The following is a 5,867-nucleotide window of genomic DNA, read 5'->3' as shown; positions in this document are numbered from 1 at the left end:
GGGCGGTCAAGTTTGACCGCCCTAGCGAGGGATTTTCGGGAAAAAATGTTTTTGAAAATTTCGATTCCTCGCTGGGGCGGACAAAAGTGTCCGCCCTAGCGATGCATGCTCGGCCAAAAATCCATTACAAATTACAACCTCTCGCTGGGGCGGTTAAAATGAACCGCCCTAGTGAGGTATTTTCGAAATCATTTTGAAAAAAATTTTAATGCAAATGCCATGCAATTATCTAAATGCAAATGATGCAATTAATTAACTAACGAAAAGAATAAAATAAGGAGTAGAAGTAGTTCTCAATTTATCGTCTAGAGCTCGACTTTTCACCCATGTCCTTAACGACTGTCTTGGAGCCGAGTGACTCCAATTTGTGGCTCAATCGTGCCACCAATATAGTGCTTTAATCTTTGGGCGTTCACAGTAAACGTCCCTTCCTTGCCGTCATGCAACACCACTGCACCTGATGGGAACACCTCGGCTATAACGAATGGTCCTGACCATCTTGACTTCAGCTTGCCCGGAAAGAGTCGTAAGCGAGAGTTGTATAACAACACCGCTTCACCCACTTTGAATTCTCTTCTTACAATGTGTTTATCATGGGCTCTTTTGGTGCGTTCCTTGTAAGATAGGGCAAGATCATACGCTGTACCTCGGAACTCATCCAACTGACTCAACTGCAACAGTCGTTTTTCACCTGCAAGAGCAAAATCAAAGTTCAGTGCCTTGGTCGCCCAATATGCTCTATGCTCTAATTCTACGGGTAGATGACATGCTTTACCAAAAAGTAACCTATATGGTGTAGTGCCTATAGGTGTTTTGAACGCAGTACGATAAGCCCACAAAGCATCATCTAACCGAATGGACCAGTCCTTTCGATTCACATTAACCGTCTTTTCTAAAATCCTCTTAATCTCTCGATTGGACACTTCAACTTGTCCACTAGTCTGAGGGTGGTATGGAGTGGAAACTTTGTGGGTGACACCATATTTGCCCATCAGTTTATCAAAAATTTTGTTGCAAAAATGGGTGCCACCATCACTTATGATTGCACGTGGTGTACCGAATCGATTAAAAATGTGTTTTTTCAAAAATTTTAACACCACTTGTGCATCATTCGTGGCACAAGCCTCCGCCTCCACCCATTTAGATACATACTCTACTGCCACCAAAATAAATTTCTTTGTAAAAGACGCAGGAAAAGGACCCATAAAATCAATCCCCCACACATCAAATATTTCACACTCAATAATGTTATTCAAAGGCATCTCATGACGGTTAGAAATATTACCTGTGCGTTGGCATCTATCACAATTGAGAACATACAAACGAGCATCCTTAAAAAGAGTTGGCCAATAGAAGCCACATTCGAGTACCTTAGATGCCGTCCGTATGGGTCCAAAGTGACCACCTACCTCACGGTCATGGCAGTGGTTCAGAATTTGACTGGTTTCCTCCTCCGCTACACATCTCCTTATCATGGCATCTGCACAGATTTTAAACAAAAACGGTTCCTCCCAAAAATAATATTTCACGTCAGAAAAGAATTTCTTTCTTTGGTGAAACGATAAATTTGGGGGAGGTGTGCCAGTGACAAGAAAATTTGCGAAATTGGCATACCAAGGGCACGCATTTACCTCAAACAATTGCTCATCAGGGAACCAGTCATCTATATCAGTGTTAAAGCCATTAATTCTAACATCCTCAAGCCTAGACAGATGATCAGCAACCACATTTTCTACACCCTTTTTATCTCGAATCTCGAGATCAAATTCTTGCAATAGTAAAATCCACCTAATTAACCTAGGTTTCGCATCTTTCTTAGCAAGCAAGTATTTTAGGGCAGAATGATCTGTATACACAATCACTTTAGACAGAACAAGGTATGAATGAAATTTCTCAAAAGCAAATACTATAGCAAGTAGTTCCTTTTCAGTAGTAGCATAATTCAATTGAGCATCATTTAAGGTCTTACTTGCATAGTAGATGGTATGAAATACCTTGTTCTTCCTTTGACCCAGCACCGCACCAACAGCTGTATCACTAGCATCGCACATTACCTCAAACGGTAACTCCCAATCAGGGGCAGTCAGCACAGGTGCTGTCACCAAGCTCTTCTTGAGTACTTCGAATGCCTGCAGACAAGTAGAATCAAAATTAAACTCAACATCTTTCATCAACAAAGAGGATAAAGGTTTAGCAATTTTAGAAAAATCCTTAATAAAACGCCTATAAAAACCCGCATGGCCTAGGAAACTTCGAACTCCCTTTATCGATGAAGGTGGTGGTAGATTTTTGATCACTTCCACCTTGGCCTTGTCGACCTCGATTCCATTCTCCGATACTTTGTGTCCTAACACAATCCTCTCTTGCACCATGAAGTGACATTTCTCCCAATTTAACACCAAATTGCTCTCTTCACATCTAATGAGCACCAAATTCAAATTTTTTAAACATTCATCAAATGAAGAGCCAAAAATAGAGAAATCATCCATAAAAACTTCAAGAAAATTCTCAATCATGTCATGAAAAATAGCGGTCATGCATCTTTGAAATGTAGCAGGTGCATTGCATAGACCAAAGGGCATACGCCTAAACGCAAAAGTACCATAAGGGCAAGTGAAAGTAGTTTTCTCTTGGTCCTCGGGTGCAATTGTGATTTGGTTGTATCCCGAATATCCATCCAAAAAACAGTAAAATTCATGACCGGCTAATCGTTCAATCATTTGATCAATAAATGGCAAGGGGAAGTGATCTTTACGGGTTGCATCATTTAATTTCCTATAATCCATGCACACACGCCAACCCGTAACGATTCTAGTGGGAATCAACTCATTTTTTTCATTGGTAATAACAGTAATCCCACCTTTTTTAGGCACACATTGTACAGGACTTACCCACGCACTATCAGAGATAGGATAGATAATACCTGCGTCCAGAAGTTTGATCGTTTCAGCTTTTACTACCTCTTGCATCTTTGGATTGAGTCTCCTTTGTGGTTGTGCTAGAGGTGAGTACTTATCTTCCATTAGGATTTTGTGCATGCAGATCGAAGGACTTATCCCCTTGATGTCCGAAACTTTCCAAGCGAATGCTCCTCTATGCTCCTTAAGGACTCCCAAGAGCTTACTCTCCATATCGTCTGTCAAAGAAGAGGAAATAATAACAGGCAGTTTATTATTTTCTCCTAAATATACGTACTTGAGATGTGGAGGTAGTGGTTTGAGCTCCAAAGTGGGTGGCTCCTCTAGGCTTGACTTTTGAGGCACTAAATCTTTTCTATCCCCCAATTCCTCTAGTCGAAGCCTCACTTGCTTTCTCCAAGGTGGAATGGCATTCAAATGAGCTACCATCTCCATCCTTTCCTTGTCCAGCTCGTCCTCCTGTTTTTCAGTAGTGAGAGTAGCCTCCAATGGCTCTTGCAATCCATCCTGCACAAAATCACAAACAAGAGAATCTAAGACATCAACGCGAAAACAACTATCATCGTGCATTGTGTGCTTGAGAGTATTAAAGACATCAAAAATAATTTCTTCTTCTCCAACTCTCAGTCTCAATTTTCCCTCGTCAACATCGATCAGTGCTTTCCCTGTAGCCAGAAATGGTCTCCCTAGGATTAAAGGCATCTCCAAATCTTCCTCCATATCAAGTACTACAAAATCTGCAGGAAAAATAAACTTATCCACTTTCACCAAGACATCTTCGATAATCCCACGTGGATACTTGACAGATCTGTCAGCCAGCTGCAATGACATCCTAGTTGGCTTGGGTTCACCCAATCCCAGTCTCCTAAACACAGAATACGGCATCAAATTAATACTCGCACCAAGATCACATAGAGCTTTATGAAAATTAATATCACCAATAATGCAAGGTATAGAGAAACTCCCTGGATCTTTTTGCTTAGGAGGCATCCTGTTTTGAACTAAAGCGGAGCAATTTTCAGTCAAGTTCACAGTCATATGATCTTCTAGCTTCCGCTTGTTTGCTAAGATATCTTTCAAGAATTTTGCATAACTTGGCATATTCAGTAAAGCATCAGCAAAAGGAATGTTAATATGCAGTTTTTTGAATATCTCAAGAAATTTACCAAATTGTGCATCTAACTTAGCTTTTTTCAGTGCTGCAGGAAAAGGTGGGGGGATAACAATTTTACTCGGTGCAATAGGTGTAAAAGTAGAGTTAGAAGACTTACCTCCTTGCTGTTCCACCTCATCCTCACCTTGCTTGTTCTTTTCCTCCTTAGACTCAAGTGCCTTTCCACTGCGCAATTCCACAGCTTTCACATGCTCTCTCGGGTTAGTCTCCGTGTTGCTTGGCAAAGTTCCTTGCTCCCTATTAGCAATTAACTTAGCCAATTGTCCAATTTGATTCTCTAACCCTTTTATGGATGCATCCTGATTCTGAAATCTCGTCTCGGTTGCAGAAATAAATTTAGTCATCATTTGCTCTAAATTTGACTTCTCCTCCCTAGGCGGTTCTGGCTTGAATCCTTGGTGCATCCCATGTGGTGGCCCTCTTTGTTGGCGGTTTTGGTTGTTTTGACCTCCCCACGAAAAGTTTGGGTGATTCCTCCATCCCGGATTATAGGAGTTTGAATAAGGGTCATTTCTAGGACGGTTCTGGAATCCCACGTGTTTTGCTCCCTCAGGCACATAGAATGGATTGCCATCTTGGCAATCCTGCACGTCATGCTCACCTCCACACTTATCACAGAAAATCTCTTGCAGACGCATAACCGATCCACTCGCACTCATCCCATCAATCTTTCTGTTCAAAGCCTCCAACTGTGCTGACACCGCAGACAAATCAGTAACTTGATTAACCCCCGCACCTCGTTTCTGCCTATCAGAATGAGGATGATAGCTGCTAGCAGCCATCTCCTCCAATAATTCATATCCTTCCTCAGCCGTTTTTCTCAGCAAGTTACCACAGGCAGCAGCATCTATCATGGTACGGTTAGAAGTAAGCAGACCGTAGTAAAAAGTTTGAACAACTAACCCAAGAGGTAGCTCATGGTGTGGACATCTCCTCAATAAATCCTTGTATCGCTCCCACGCCTCGTAAAGTGACTCAAGCTCATATTGAGCAAAAGTAGTAATGTCGGCTCTCAGCTTCATAGTCTTCGACGGAGGAAAGTACTTGGTCAGGAATGCCTTCGCCATATCCTCCCATGTAGTGATAGACCCTACAGGCAAACAGTTTAACCACGCCTTAGCTTTATCTCTTAGTGAAAATGGAAATAAACGCAAACGAACAGCATCATCAGACACAGCATTAAACTTAAAAGTATCGCAAATTTCAAGAAAATCAGCTATATGAGAATTAGGGTCGTCAAGTGCACTTCCCCCAAATTGAACAGTGTTTTGAATCATCTGAATGATAGCTGGCTTGATCTCAAACTGGTTAGCTCGGATTACTGGTCTCACGATGCTTGGACGTGCTCCCTCAAGAGACGGTTGTGCATAATCCATCATCGGAATGCGACGTGGTATCTCAACTTGTCTATTGTCACGCTGTTCCTCTCCACGTTCTTGCTCGTGTCTTTCCATCTATTCTTTGAGTCTTTGTTGCTGTCTTCGTCTGCGGAAAGTTCTTTCGATTTCAGGGTCAAATTCAAGCTCCACGTCGAGTGATCTTCGCATGCACCACAAGAAAAATCTGCAACAGAATAGGAGTATCAACTAACAATAAAATAAATAATACTAAAGAATTTAAATGAAAAATAAAAAATTGTGAATCAACAGTCCCCGGCAACGGCGCCAAAAACTTGATCGAGCCAAACTTGCACAGTGAATAGTCCCAAAATTTGTTTTATAAATGAAAGCTCGATTTAAAATATCGCAAGTGCACGATAGTCAAGTTATAATAAA

At 41.5% G+C, this 5,867-nt stretch overlaps 1 non-coding gene across 1 annotated transcript; it reads left to right on the top strand.

The window, feature by feature from the left end:
- The first annotated feature begins 5,004 nt into the window (after positions 1-5,004).
- On the top strand, positions 5,005-5,111 carry LOC140835586 (small nucleolar RNA R71). The gene has a single exon (XR_012118909.1). It is a non-coding gene; the product is annotated as a small nucleolar RNA R71 (small nucleolar RNA).
- Positions 5,112-5,867: the final 756 nt, after the last annotated feature.

This window comes from Primulina eburnea, chromosome 6 (assembly GCF_022965805.1).
Source record: "Primulina eburnea isolate SZY01 chromosome 6, ASM2296580v1, whole genome shotgun sequence".
Classification (NCBI taxonomy): domain Eukaryota; kingdom Viridiplantae; phylum Streptophyta; class Magnoliopsida; order Lamiales; family Gesneriaceae; genus Primulina; species Primulina eburnea.
The sequence above is the reverse complement of the archived record's forward strand: the minus strand, read 5'-3'. Positions and strand labels throughout refer to the sequence as shown.